Source organism: Vombatus ursinus, unplaced genomic scaffold (genome assembly GCF_900497805.2).
Source record: "Vombatus ursinus unplaced genomic scaffold, bare-nosed wombat genome assembly UNPS02005659.1, whole genome shotgun sequence".
In the NCBI taxonomy this organism is placed as follows: domain Eukaryota; kingdom Metazoa; phylum Chordata; class Mammalia; order Diprotodontia; family Vombatidae; genus Vombatus; species Vombatus ursinus.
In genome coordinates, this window is record NW_020945437.1 from 19007897 (window position 1) to 19023597 (window position 15701).

The 15701-nt window shown below is 45.4% G+C and overlaps 1 protein-coding gene across 1 annotated transcript in view; it reads left to right on the forward strand.

Annotated features, from left to right (window-relative positions):
* The first annotated feature begins 1562 nt into the window (after positions 1 to 1562).
* The window catches only part of PAK1 (p21 (RAC1) activated kinase 1), a 206048-nt gene continuing 191909 nt past the window's right edge, over positions 1563 to 15701 (forward strand). The window contains exon 1 of the mRNA XM_027848175.1: positions 1563 to 1617. The gene's annotated coding sequence lies outside the window, so the exon portion shown is untranslated. The remainder of the gene's footprint in view (positions 1618 to 15701) is intronic.

Sequence of the window (15701 nt, forward strand, 5' to 3'; positions counted from 1 at the left end):
ACCCCTGTTCAGAGGTCTTTTCCCACTTCAGCTCTGCATTTATATCACTCCAACCTGTACCCTGATAGTATTCTTCCCTCTTGCTCTATCTTCCTTTACCACACAAAGAAAACCAGATAAAGAAAGACTGGCTGAGACCCATGTAAGATCTTGTATTACTTAGCGCATTAAATACAAAGTCTGCCATTAATTAATTAATTCAATAAAATTTATTAAGCACTTACTATGTGCCTGGCATTGTGGGGATATAAAAAGAGGCAAAAGACAGTTCCTGCCCTCCAGGAATTTACAATCTGATGGGGGAGACAACATGCAAACAAATATCTACTAAGCAAGCCACGTACAGGATAAATAGGAAATATTTAAAAGAAGGAAAGCATTGCAATTAGGAGGGGTTGGGGAAAGATACAACAAACATTATTACTTCATTTTGTTACTAATAACAAACAGTTCACATTTTTACAGGCTTTAGGGTTTACAAAAATCTTTCGAGGTGGATAGTGGACGCATTATTATCGCCCCCATTTTACGGGTGAGGAAACTGCCTCTCAGAGAGAAATGACTTGCCCACGGTCACAAAGCCAGATAGAGTGCAGTGTTTTCTCTCTCCTGACTCTAAGCCCAGCCTTCTATCCATTACATACACTTCAGCTGCTCTTCCACTGTTTGAAGAAGCACAGACCTGAGGGTGGGTGGCATCCACAGAGACGACTCCACAGTCCCCCAGGGTCCACCAAAGGAAGAGGTCAGGTTTGCAGAAAGGAGGAGGGGAGGGAGAGGAATGCCTGGGCAATGACGTCACGTGCCAGTCGGGAGATTCCCCCGTCTCTTGCGTCACCCTCACATTACGTCATCCCAAGCAAGCACTCTCCCTTCCCCCTACTCCCTGTAGGCTTTGCTCACGTGTATCAGTCCGGCTCCCCTCCTCCCCTCGGCCCCTCCTCCTCCTCGACTTAGTCCACCTACTTCAGGGGAGAAATGGGGGGAGGGCGGGCTTAGTCCGGCCACCAGCAGCTTCCAATGGGAGAAGCTGAGAGTTCTGAGGACAGGAGGCGGCTGCCGGTGGAGATGGAAGGAGGGGTGTGAGAGTGAGGGGAGGGGAGAGGAGGAGGAGAGGGACTGGGCTCTGGAGCATCTGACAATAGAGACGACTAGAGGGAGGAGGAGGAGGAGGAGGAGGAGGAGGGGGAGAGGAAGAGCACCGAAAGAGGCGGCAGAGGGTAGGGGGCTGCATTGTGGAGGCACCCCTCTCTCCCTTCCTCCTGCCCGGGACCCTGCAGGGAGAAGGCAGCAGAGAAAGGAGGGCGGGGGAGACGAAGGGGCCGTCCGGGCAGCTGAGGAAAGACAACTAGGAGCGGCGGAGGGGCGGACAAGAGAGGGAGAGAGAGGGAAGGTGGGAGGGAGAGAGAAGAGGAGAGGAGAGAGGGAGTGTAGGGGAGGCGAGGGGGAAGAGGGAGGGAGGGCAGAGAGATTGAGAGCGAGGGAGTGATCCAGGGAGAGAGGGAGTGATCGAGGGGGAGGGAGTGATAAAGGGAGAGAGGGAGGAAAGAAGAGAAGAGAAGCCGGGCTTGCGGCGAGAGCGGCAGCAGCAGCAGCTGGAGCCGCGAGAGAGAGAAGGTGAGTCCCGCGGCTGCGATGGGCGTGCTCGGCTCAGGGGCTCAGCTTTGTGCCAGCCCTCACTTGAAGCCCAGGGTGGATTTCGGTGGGTGCGGGGAGCCGGCGTCCTGGGTTGGGTGAGCCCTGTAGAGTGTGTGTATGGCGACTGTCCTGTCCCTCTCCTTGAAGGGGATCCCGCACTCTGGTCCGGGCTGCTCTTCCTTTCCCAGCTGTCTTCACCTGCAGCTCAATGACTGGCAGGGAAGGGGGGGGGGTCTCCTCCATCTCGGGACAGGTTCCCCTGAGGCTGAGGATGGGACCAGGACTGGGGGAGGGGCGCCAGGTGAGCTGACTTCGGACTAGGGGGAGGGGGAGGGGGTGGGGATGGGGTGGTGGAGTGGATTGGAGCGGAGTTAGGACTGAGACTAGAAAGTTTGGAGCGTGTGCGGGTCTGGGGCAGGCTCCGCAGGGCAGCCACCCTTAACCCCCGTTCCCAGCTCAGCTGCGCCGGGCAGCCTAACAAAGACCCGCTTGCCCCTTGGGGTCCCTGTCCTGCCACTGGTTCCGGCTGGGACGGAATGAGGAGCCTGTGGGGGAGGGGCAGCAGAGCCTCGTGGGTGGCTGCGTCTACCCTGGGTGGTGGGGGAGCATCTTTTTGCTGGCAGCGGGGACGGAGTGGGGGCGGGGAGTTGGGCGCAGGTACAGGTTTGGCGACTTCCTCCAACTTTGTTTGCTTTTCTTGAGTGACAGACTCTGCGAGTCTGCAAGGTTTAATCCAGCCCGTTTGGACTCCTCTAGATATTATAAATCAGTCAGTCAATAAACGGTTATTAAGCGCCTGGTACTGTGCCAGCTACTGTGCTAAACGCTGAGGATATAAAAAGAGGCAAAAGACAGTCCCTGCCCTCAAGGAACTCGCCGTCTAATGGAGGAGACAAGCAAATAAATATGAACAGACAAGTGATAAATGGAAAACAATTAAAAGAGAGGGGGCACTAGAATTGAGAGGGGCTTCAAAGGTTTCCTGTAGAAGATGGGATTTTAGTTTGGACTTAAAAGAAGCCAGGAGAGCCTGGAGAGCATGCTTATTCCCGAAGTAACCTGGGCTCAGGTAGGCCCAGTAGTGATCTCCTTATTCCTAGGATCATAGGGGTAAGAGCTGGAAGGGACCTCAGAGCTAGTCCAACCCCCCACCCCCCTTTCACTCAGTTGGAAACTGAGGCCCAGGAGGTTGTAAGGAAGAAGGCACTGCTACTAAGTGGCTTAACTGGGATTAGAATGCAGACCCTCAGACTCCAAACCCAGCATCTTTTCGAGAGCTCCTCTTTGTCTTTCAAAACCTAATCTGGGTTTTACTTAAGTAAATATTTATTAAGCACAGTACTATATGTAAAATCCTGTATCAGGCCTTGGGATTTCAAGGGGGAAAAAAAGAAGAGTTCACTTTTCTATCACCCTTTAAAGTTTACTAAGGGCTTTCCTCACAAAAGCCCTGTGAGGTAGAAACTAAGTTGTATTATCTCCATTTTACAGATGAAGAAACTGAGGTGCAGAAAGGTAAAAGTGACTTGTCCAGGGACTGGAATCCAGGTCTTCTGACCAGTGCCCTTTTCACTGTGCCTTGCAGATCCTAGAACTGAGAGGGTCCTCGCCCTAAAGGAGAGGCAGCTTGGAGTCGGGGGATGTGGTGCTGCAGTTGGAGTTAGGAAGACCTGGATTCAGATCTACCTTCCTGTCTGTGTGATTATGAAGAAGCCATCTCACCTCTCTAAGCCTCATTTTTCTCATCTGTAAAATGGAACAATTATAACCTGTCAAACCGACTTTACAGGGGATCGAGTGAAATAATATAGGTGAAGGGTCTCAGTTAAAATGTACAAATGGAAGTTAGAAAATATCATCTGCTAAGGGAGATACAACATACATAGAGTAATTCAAGCTGCAAGGAAAGGAGAAATCAGACCACAAGTGAGCACCTACTCTATGCCAGGCACTGTAACTACAAAGACAAAACAACCCCCACCCACCAAAGGCAAAGACTTTGCCTTCAAGGAGCTTATATTTCTACCAGGAGAAACAACCTATACATACATAAGTATACACACACATATGTATATGTGTGTGTACTTATATGTGTACTTATATGTGTGTGTATGTGTGTGTGTGTATGTAAACTGCAAGGTTAGGAGAAGGGGAAGGCACAAAGAGCCTTTGGCAGCTATTTGCCAGGTGGCTCTTGAGTTGAGCTTAGTGATTCTAAGATGGGTGAGTAGGCAGAATGCTCCAGGAATGGGAGAGAGCAGGTGCAAAGGCAGGAAGTAGAATGTCAGGAACAGGCGGTAACTGGCAAGCAAGTGGAAAGGTAGGCTGGAGTCAGATTGTGAAGGACTCTAAATGCTAAACAGAGCATCTTATTCTGGAGGCAAGAAGGAGCACCTGCAACTTTGAGCAGGGGAGTGCCTGGGGTCAGCTGTGTGCTTGAAGAATACCATTTTGGCATCTGTGTGGAGGATGGATCTGAGAGGGGAGAAACCAGTAAGGAGGCCATTGCAATCATTCAGGAATGAGGTGATTAAGGCAATGAACTAGGGTGGCAGCCATGATAGTAGAGAGAAGGGGCTGAATTCAAGAGATATTGTGGAGGTAGCATCTATAAGGGGACACTTAGGTGGCCCAGTGGCTATCTAAACTCTATAGTTTGGAGTCTGGAGTCAGGAAGACTCCTCTTTCTGAGTTCAAATGTGGCCTCAGAAACTTAATAGCTGTGTGACCTTGGGCAAGTCATTTAACCCTGTTTGCCTCAGTTTCCTCACCTGTAAAAGGAGCTGGAGAAGGAAATGGCAAACCACTCCAGTATTTTTACCAAGAAAATCCCAAATGGGGTCAGGAAGAGTTAGGACTGAGCAACGATAAGCATCTGTAAGACTGGCAGCTGATTGGATGGACACTGTTGGAGGGGGTGGGCACAGTGGGAGGGGGAGGAAGGGCAGAACGAGAAGTTAAGGATGAGTCCAAGGTTGCAAAGTTGGGTTTCTGTGGAAGGATGGCTGGGGTTTGAGGGCCGAGAGGAGCAGGAAGATGATGAGTTCTTATTTGAATGTGTTGAATTTGAGATACTAAGGAGACATCCAGTTTAAAATGCCCAACTGACAGTGGATGATATAGACTGGAGCTCAGGAGAAATTAGTGCTGGATATGTAGATCTGGAAATCATTTGTGTAGAGATGATAGCTGAAGCATGACAGCTTTTAACACATCTCTTTGCCTGCCTCCATGTCCTGCTCCTTGGGCGGGTGTACCCCAAAGCAGAGGTGCAGTGGATTGAGGGCTGAGCCTTGAATCAAGGGGACTGGAGTTCAAATGTGGCCTTGTACTGGCTGAGTGACCCTGGGCCAGTCAACTTCTATCTACTTCAGTTTCCTCAACTGGAAAATGGGAATAATAAATAAACAAACCTACCTCCTAGGTCTGTTGTGAGGATCAAATGTGATATTTATAAATCACTTACAGTGCCTGGCACATAGTATACACTTAACAAATGCTTGCTTCCTTCTTTTCAAAGTTCTTTCTTAGGCCCTGTTCTGGCTGTTTTCCTTCCTATCCTGCCCTCAAGGTTGTATGTGTATGTTTATGTACAAACATTGGTGGTAATTAAGAGCCAGTAATGAAACCCATGGAAGTTACTGGGGTCACCAATTGAAGTAGTAGAGAGGGGAGAAGATGGCCAGAACAGAACCCTGTAGGGGTGCCCCAGTGGGCCAAAGACAGCCTTGGGGGACATTCGCCTTTAAAGTGGAGCTGGAAAGAGGCAGACAGAGGGATCTAGGAGAAATTCCTTTCAGCTAGAAGGGGAAGGGTGGCAATCTAGGAAGGCTTCTTTGTGGAAGTGGCAACTGCCCCAGATCTTGAAGGAAGAGGAAGTTTGCAAGGATGGGGTTTGTCCTAGGCTAAATTGGGGGAAATGGGAGAGGGTGAGAAGAGATTCAGAACAGCAACTCCCATAGGAGGCTATCTCACCACCACTTAAAAATAGTCTAGTCCCTTAATAAATGTTTTCTGAATTGTGAAAAATATGAAGATGGTAAGGACTCTAGTCACAACCTTGCTATATATACTGTCCTTATGAGTCTTCGAGCCTCAGTCTCTTCTGTAGAAAAAAAAGATCACAATCTCTGCCCCCCCCTTTCTCTTCCTACCCTGGTGGGACGATGGAATGAGATAATAGCTGGGTGTGGTTCCTGGGGTAGTATAGTATGTAACACAGCTATCAAAAAGCAATCAGAATTATTTGATTTTCCTCATTTCCTACTAAAAGGCTGGGTTCTTCTAACACTGTAAGCTTGCATATTTTAACAGTAACTATCACAGGGTAGGTTTGTGGTACAACATTAACACATAGATGGAGTCTATAATGCTATGTGGTTATCAGGTGTCTAAGTAGAATGTCTGGCTTTTATTTTTGTTTAACTCTTTGAAGAACTGCCCTGTTTTATTTCTTTTTTTTCCCCCAAGGCAATTTTGGATTTTAAGTGACTTGCCCAAGGTCACACAGCTAGTAAGTATCAAGTGTCTGATGATGGATTTGAGCTCAAGTCCTGACTCCAGGGCTAGTGCTCTATCCCCTTCGACACTTAGCTGCCCCTATAGTGGCAAGAGCAGGAAATTTAGTATCAGAAGACCTGGGTTTGAATCCTGGCCCTGCCACTTACTGCCTCTATGACTCTGGACAAGTCGCTTCCCCTCTCTGGGCCTCAGTTTCCTCCTTTGTAAAATGAGGAGGATGAGCCTGATAATCCCTGAGGTTCCTTCCAGCCCTAAATCCGAGAGTCGCATGATAGCAAAGGAAAGAGTTTATATTGTGGTCATGTATACTAGTTCGAAGTTGTCAACCAGTCAGTAAATATTTGTTTTGTATTTAGTAGTAGGTGCTTATCTACTGCTAGCTAAGCACTGGGGATGCAAGTGAGAAAAAGAAAGTCCCTACCCTCAAGGAGTGTACAATCCGATGGGTGAGACAATGAGCAAACAAATATATACATACACACACCACATATATATGTGTGTATATATATACACACAGAGCAAGCTATAGACAGGATAAATTGGGAGTGTATATAACAGAGGGAAGGCACTAGAAATAAGAGGTGTTGGGAGAGGCTTCCAGTGAAAGAAGGGATTTTATTTGGGACCTAAAGGAAGCCAGGGAGGTCATTTGGTGGAATGGAGGAGGAAGAGCATTCCAGGCACAGGGGATGGCCAGAGACAGAGATGGAGGGTCTTGATCATAGAACAGCCAGGAAGCCAGTGTCGCTGGATCAAAGAGTACATGTTGGGGATTAAGGTGTAAGAAGACTGGAAAGATGGGAGGGGGCTAGGTTGTGAAAGGCTTTGAATGCCCGATGGAGGATTTTGTGTTTGATCCCGGAGGCAATAGGGAGTCGAGGGAGTTTGAGTAGAGAATGATGTGACCAGACCTGCACTTTAGGAAGATCACTAAAGATCCCTTTAGTGGCTGAATGGAGGATGGATTGGAGTAGGGGGACCCTTGAGGCAATTAGACCCACCAGCAGGCTATTGCAATAGCACATATGTGAGATGATAAGGGCCTCAACCAGAGGAGTGACAGTGTCAGAGCAGACAGAGGGGCAGATGTTGCTAAGGTGAAATAAACAGGCCTGGGCAACAGCTAAGGTATTGAGAAATAGTGAGGAATTTAGGATAACTTTGAGGTTGTGAGCCTGAGACACTGGCAGGTTGGTTTGACCTCTATAGTAATAGGAAAGGATTAGGGAGAGAGATACCAAGTTCTGTTTTGGACATACTGAGTTTGAGATGTGTCTTGTACTGCCAGTTTGAGGTGTCTGAAAGGCATTTGGAGATGTGAGTTTGGAGGTCAGCAGAAAGATTGAGGCAGGAAAGATAGATTTGAGAAATCAGTATAGAAATGGTAATTAAATCCGTGGGAGCTGATGAGATCACCAAGTGAAGCTGTGTGAAGGGAGATGAGAAGAGGGCCCAGGACAGAACCCAGTGGATCCAGCCAGAATGGCCTTGTGATTCCTCATACATCCCATTTCGTCCTCCATCTTTACATCTCTGTACTGGCTGCCCTCCCTGCTTGGAACACATTCCTCGCCTCCAACTCTTGGACTCTTTAGTTTTCTTTTTTCTTCAGCTCAAACACGACCTTCCACATGTCCTGAGCCTTCTAGCTGCTAATCATGTATTTGTTTTGTGTTTACCTGTGTTAGGTGCCTGTTGTTTCTTGGATAGAATGTAAGCTCTTTGAGGGCAGGTACTATTTCATTTTTGTCTTTGTATCTCCAGTGTCTAACGAGATACCTGGCACACAGTAGGCATTTAATAAAGGCTTATTGATTGACTGATACGGAATCTGAACCCAGGTCTCTTGACTCCAAATCTAACTAGGGAAAATTGCTTTTGAAATACCTTAGAGAGGAACTATGCTTTGGGTCCTTGCAACCCAGTTTTGAAAGCCTAGATAAGCACCCACGCTTTTGTGTTTGAGCCTCTGAGCCTGAAGCTACCTCGGTTCTCCTGTGGTTTTTGCCTCTCTTTAGTGCTTCTGATGTTAATGCCATATAAGAACCTGGTTGGCTCCACACTGGGGCCAAGTGGAAACTCTACCGGATGCAGTTCTTTAAATGCCTTTTGTCTCTTTCACTTTTCTTTTTCATTTGATGAAACTTTCCACAATTTCCCCACCTCCCCCCCTTACTAGGCTTCTCTCTCACAGAGCCTTCCCATTCTTCCTGAGGCTGGAAGGACATTCTGGTCTTTTCTCTTTCTAAAACCTTAGCCCTGTTGTCCAGTCAGTATCATTTAGATGAACAATCTTCTTTCAGACATTGGATTGTCAGTGAGGGAGGTGCAAATAAAAATACAGGAAGAATCAACCACCTTACTTTTCCCCTTCCCAGCAGTCTGTGCTGTTGGTTTTGTTAAATTTCACCCGACTCCTCTCCATCCCCTTAAACTGGTAGGAACAGAAAAAAATGCCAACTTATGTACAATAAAGACAGAGCTCTGAGGTTCTTAAAAAAAAAAAAGAAAAAGGACTTTTTGTCTCATATTGGTTTTAGGACCACAAAATGTAGGAGCTGGGACCAGGCGAAGTCTGCTGATTAAGTTTTCAATGTGAGCATTTACACCTTAAAAACTGGCAAATGCTACAAATCAAAGTTTAATTTTTTTATTGGAAGCAATGGAGAAAATAATAATAATAATGGCAATAACTAACATTTTATTGTGCTTGGTATGTTCTAGATACTGCGTTAAGTGCTTTTCGATTATTATCTCGTTTGATGATTAAACTTAAACGTGTGTCATGTGTACATTTTTTCTCCAGAGATCTAGTTATTAAACATTTGCCAGCACACCCCTGGCAGGGACAGCCCTTAGAACATAGAATGTTAGAGTTTAGGATGTCAGAGCTGGTAGAAACCTTAGGGATCAGCGAGTTAGCTCAACTACCTTGTTTTAGAGGAGGAAATGGAAGTCTAGAGAGGGAGTGACTTCCCTAGTTAGATGGTTAGTGGTGAAGCTGATACAAGATCCTGTCCTAATGCTTTCCCCATTTTCCCTCATTGGCTAGTGCGGTTGAGTTGCCAATTTCCAGATAGCTTCTTGGTTCCTGATGGCTAGTGTTCAAATTTGTGATTTAAAAAGAGCCTTGGACTGAAAATCAAATTGGGGGGGGGTTATTATATTTCAATGGGTAAGGCACTTGACCCCTCAAGTCCAGATTTTTTCATCTGTGAAATTATGATGTTTGCTCCCTAGGGTGTCTCCTATACCCTGATAATTTATGATTTTGTGATCCCGAGACCTCAGTCAACAATTATTAAGAGCTTAACTGTGTGTCTGGTACTTTGTTAGAGATATAAAGAAAGACAAAAGCACTGTCCCTGATCTTGGGAAGTTCACATTATCCTGGGGGAAGGGGGAAGGCAACATGCAAATAGCTATGTATATACAATGTAGATGAAGGCAGTCTTTGAGGGAAAGGGACTAAGGGAGGGCTGAGGACTGTTGCGGACCTGAAGAAATAGGAAAGGCTTCTTTTAGAAGCTGAGATTTAATCTGAATCTTGAAAGAAGCAAGGGAATCTAGGAATTGGAGATGAGTTAGGAGAGCATTCCAAGCATGGGAGACAGCCAATGCAAATGTATGGAGTAGGGACTTGGAATGTTGAGTATGAGGAACTGCAGCATAGGCCAGCATGGCTGGATCTTAGAGTTCATAAAAGGGAGGAGAGAGTAAGAAGACTGGAGAGGTATAGGAAGGGGCCAGGTTATGAAGGGCTTTCAAAGCCAGAGAATTTTATATTTGATCTGGAGGTAATAGGGAGCCACCGGAGTTAATTGAGCAGGGGTGTGATATGGTCAGACCTGTGTGTTAAGATCAGTTTGACAGCTCACTGGGGGATGACTTGGAGTGGTGAGAAACTTGAGGCAGCAGACCTGCCGATGGGCTGTTGCAAGAAGTGATGAGGGGGTCTGCACTAGGGTGATGTCAGTGTAGATCTGTATTTGTACCTTTCTCTGTCTCTCTCTAATGAGAGGTGCTATGAAGATAGAAATGACAAGCATTGACAACTGATTGGATATGGGGATTAAAGAAAGAATCGAAGATGACATCTGGGTTGTGAGCCTGGGTGACTGGGTGGGACCCTTAACACTAATAGGGAAGTTAGGAAGAGGGAAAGGTTTTGGGGGAGACTCTGTACATGTTCAGTTTAAAATGTCTATGGGACAGCCAGTTTAAGACAGGTAGTTGGAGATGAAAGATATGTTGTGAAGTTGCAAATGACAAGCTTTCATAGTGGTTTGGACATGGGGGATGAGTGCAAGTTAGGAATCAAGGATGACATTGAGGTTGAGAGCCTGGGTGACTAGGGGTTCAGTGGTGCCATCAACAGTAATAAGGAAGGTGGGAAGAGGAGAAGGTTTGGGAGGAAAGATAATGAGTTCTCTTTTCATGCGCTGAATTTGAGATGCTGATAGGACATCCAGTTCATGATGTCCAGGAGATAACTGATGATCTAGAACTGGAACTCAAGAGAGAGTGAGACTAGGGCTAGATAACAGATCTGGGAATCTTGTACAGAGATAATAGTTGAATCCATGGGAATGGGTGAGATTACCAAAAGAGATAGTATAGTGGGAAAGGAGAAGAGGACCCAGGCAGAGCTTTGGGAACACATGCAGGGTTATTGGACCTAAGCTGGATGGAGATCTAGCAAAAAAAAAAAAAAAAGACTGAGGAGTACTAAGATGGGTAGAAGCAGAACCAGGAGAGTAGTGTCATGAAAAACCCAGAGAGAAGAAAATACCAAGCATGAGAGGGTGGTAATGTCAAAGATTGCAAAGAGGTGAAGAATGAATGGCACATGCATTAGATTTGACATTAGTTCAGTGGTGACTTTGGACAGGGCATCGGTTGAATGGTGAAGTTTGGCCAGACTGCAGAAGGTTTAAAAGTGAGAGAGGAAAGGAAGTGGAGGCATCAATTATAGATGGTTTTCTTCAGGAGATTAGCCAAGAAGAGAAAAGAAAGATATAGAATAATACTTAGTGGAAATAGTTTGAGGTCGCCCTCTCCGAAACATGGCCAAAACTGAACGCGTTATCTTTCCTCCTGTCAAACCTCGTCTTCCAAACTCAGCACTCTATCCACAGAGCAACCTAGCTGTCTCAGAAAGAGGTCATTCTTCTCTCACCCAGCAGGGACATCCCCATCCCCAGCGTCTGAGTCACTTGTGGCTGAATCTTCATTTCCCTTTGCTGATCTCATCAGAAATTCATAAGTGTAATTTACTGAAGGATTCCACTCCCCGCCCCTGCACTTATATCTTTTTCTCTAGGGAAAAACTCTTCTCCCTCTTCAGGCTTTCATGGGAGTTGAAATTGCTTCTGTGCAGTGATTCTGAAGTCCATCTGATTTCCTGTCTAGGAATATTAAGTCTAGAAAGAACTAAGGACCCATTGGCCCATTAGTAGTCTGCTTATGCCATATTGATTGCCTGGATGAAATTGATCTGATTCTTAGTTATAAAAATTCCATTACCTCTTAGCAATTGTTCTGGGGGGCAGGATTAGGCCATTTGTATTCAGCATAGGAAACCCAGCAGAGAGTCATCTGGACATATGGGACCCCTTGAGATTGGGGAGGTTGCAGCTGGGACTGAGACTGCGAGAAAAAAAAAATCCCTCCCTCTGCTGAGTGTGCCAAGACTTTAGGAGCAAATAGGGAAAGTGAGTGAATGTCAAAATCTCAGTAGGAATGGGTTTGCTGAAGGGTTCGGCTATTCTGGGTGTTGGGTCCAGGTGGTAATATAGACTGTGTGCTGTAGTGGAAAGAGTGTTGGCCTTGCCATCTGAGAGCCTTGGGTTTGAATCTTCCCTCTAGAGACACTTAGGAGTTGTGTGATCACAGGCAAATCCTCTTTGAGCAAGTTTCCTCATCTGTAAAATGGGAATAATGATATTCATAGTGGGATAGTAGAGAGAGAGACACACACACACACACACACAGAGCCTGCCTTAGAGTCAGGAAGACTTGAGTTCAAGTCAGCCTAGCTATGTGACCCTAGTCAAGTCCGAGACTCGGGCATCTCTTGCAGGATTATAAATTAAAGAGCTGGTGCTGATCTGCATGGCTAGAGGGGAGTTTCTTTACTTAGAGTTCCTTATACCAATAAAATCACTGGTCCTCCGACAGAAAAGATAACTAATACTTAACTTTACTGGTTGTTGTGCTTATCAAATGAGATAATGTATGTAAAGCCCTTTGTGAACTTTAAAGTGCTATGTGAATGATAAACTTAAATCTGTGGTTGGTGGGGAGGTTTTTTTGTTTTTTTTTGTTGGCCTTTATATCCCTCCCAGCCCCGTACACTGTAGCTGCTATTAAATTGACTTTTTGAATCAAAGAGCAGCCGTGCTTCCTGGGGTTGGAGTCAGCCTAGGTGTTAGAAAGCCTGTTTACCTGTCAGTGGTCCAGTGGATAGAATCCTGGCCTCGGAGTCAGGAGGACCTGAGTTCAAATTCAGCCTCAGGCACTTACTAACTGTGTGACCCTGGGCAAGTCTCTTAACCTTGGTTGCCTCAAAAAAAAAAAAAAAGCGCCTGCTTACCCACCACAGAATTAAAATGGGTCACAGAACATCAGACCAAGAAGGGATATCAGAGCAGGGAATGCCAGATTTAAAAGTAGGCTTAGCACTTAGATGGGTGGTCAGGGCAGAAGAATTTTGGAATGTTGAATGTTATAACAAAAAGGATCTTCTTCTTTTAAAAATTATATATATTTTTTTAATCAGCAAAAAGTCTGCCTCTTCACTCTTTCGCCCCCACTTGAGAACTAAAGAAAAACAAACCTGGAAGGGAATCTTAAAACATGGAGCCCTGGGAAGGCCCTTTAAAGCTTGTGCAGCATAGCCCTGTTATTTTACTGAGGTCCTGAGGGGAAATAACTATCCCAAAGTTGTATAGAACTGGATCAGAACCCAGATTTCTTCATCCCTTGATTGATATAATTCATCCTCTACTGGGTTGTTTTTATCACTCCCTATTGCAAGAGGGCCTGAATTTGGTTGTTGATGGTGCCTAAGGAGGAGCTAACTGTACAACCCTTGCTCCTCCACTATGTGAGGGACAGCTTCGAGTGCCTAAGAACACAGCCTGTATGGAAGGTTTGTGGTTTATCCCTGAAGAATCTCTTCGGGTGGGGGTGGGGAATGCTGCCAGGGGCCAGCCTGACTGCTTGGCATTGCTCCAATATCCTTGTCTCCACTCAAATCTCCTGATGCACATCCATGGGCCAACTGCGACTGTTAACGCAATCTCCGCTGCGATTAAACCATTGTCATAGATCCATTATAAGCCATGCTGATTCCATGTCAGCAGCTATACAGGCATTAGGAATATCCCCGTTTCTCTAAGGATCTCCCTCACTGAACCAAGAAGTCTAACTTCTTTTCTGCTCACTTCTCTTACCTGGCTTGAAATTGTTCCAACTGGATTAGCTCCCTTCGGGTTAGAAATTAACATTTGGTTGTTGTTTTTCCATCGTTTCAGACTCTTCATGACCCCATTTGGAGTTTTCTTGGCAAAGATACTGGAGTGGTTTGCCATTTCCTTCTCCAGCTCATTTTACAGATGAGGCAACTGAGGCAAACAGGGTTAAAGTGACTTGCCCAGGGTCACACAGCTAGTAAGTGTCTGAGGCTAGATTTAAACTCGGGTCTTCCTGACTCTGGGCCCAGCGATCTACCCATTGCACCACCTAGGTGCCCTAGGATAGGTGACTAATTCATGGGTGCTTCTAGTTAGACCCAGCTGCTAGCTTCCTCTCATCAGCTGGATTAGCTGATTGAGTTCAACTCAATCAAGTACAGGGAGAAATAATAGTAATAGCTTGCGTGTCTGTGGTTCAGTTTACAGTTGCAGAAGGTTTTCCTCCTCAGGGACTTTCCGAGGCAGGTAGTGCAAGCATTATTTTCTCTCCTGTACTTGGGGGAAATGAGACACAGAGCTAAAGGTATTTGTTCCAGGAGCTGAGGGTGAATCTGGAGGAAAATGACACCGGCCCTGCCCTTAGGGAGTGGCACATTGGAGAAGAGGTAAAGTAAAATGGATGTGTCCCTTGCCACCACTGCTTCAGAGAGCCATCTGAAATTCTACAGTAATACTAACTAATATCTTCCATTGAAACAGCACTTTATAAATGTATTTAAATAGCTCTTCTTGCCTCTCCCATTGCCACCACATTAATTCAGGGCTCATCTCTTCTCTTTTGTACCTTAAAAAAATTCAAAAATGAATTTTTTTTTATCACATCATTTCTGGACATATCCCTCCAGGAATTGAATCCTCTCTTGTAACAAAGGAAAATAATTATATAAAATCCACCTCGGACAGCATAGGAAACAGTAAGTACTCTTGTAATTTTCTACTTAGAGGAGGAAGGTATATTTTCATGATCTGTTCTCTGGGATCCAGATTGGTTAGTACAGTTAGACTTCTTCCTTTTTTTTTTTTCTTTTTCCTTTAAAGAATGGTAGTCATTGTGTATATCATTAACCAACTTGGCTGACTTTACTTTGCATCTGTTCATACAGGTCTTCCTGTGTTTCTCTGAATTCCTTATATGTGTCATTTTTTTTAAAATTGCACAGTAATTTTCTTTTTTAAATCTATGCCTTTTGTTTTTACATTACATTCTTTCTGATTGTATCTTTCTACACTTTACCTAGACAGCCTCTTCTTGTAATAAAGATTAAAAAAAGAAAGAGAGAAACAGCAAAAGCAGCCAGCGCATGGACCATGTCTGACAACATCTACAACACTCCTCCACACCCTTTGGGTCTCCCTTCTGCAAGGACATGATAATATTTGTGTCCCACAGTTTGTTTGGTCATTTCCTAATCACTGGGTATCCATTTTGGTTCTAATTACTTACTACCACAAAAAGTCACCTGGATTCTTGTAATAGCCTCCTAACTGGTATCCACTTCCTTCCATCCAGCCTTCAGCTGCCTGCATAGCTTTTCTAACATGCCAACACTATGATTATATCATCCCTCAAAAACTTTCAATGGCTCTTAACTGCCTATCAATCAAATTTAAACTCTTTGACTCTGGCATTTAAGACCTTCTACAATGTAGTTACAACCTGCCTGTGCAGACTTCTCATACTGCTCGCCTGCATCTATTCTCTGTTCTAGCTGTTGAGTTCTCCATTTTTATTATGCCTTTTTCCTCTTGCCTTGCCCACTCTTGTCTCTGTGTCTTCATTAGTGCGATTCCCAGCTTTGGAATAGACTATTCCTTGCTATGCAGACTCGTTTGACATTTCTAACATTTGAAGTCTCTCCTTTCTTTTCTTCAAGGCCTGACTCAGAAATTACCACCATGAAACCTTCCCAGACTGCCAGCTGCAGATGATAGCTCTGGGACATGCTCTCTCCCTCCTCATGGTTCTCAAATCACTGCGCCTTACTCTCTTTTGTCCCATCACATTCTACCTTGTATCAGGGTGTGTGTGTGTGTGTGTGTGTGTGTGTGTGTGTGTGTGTGTGT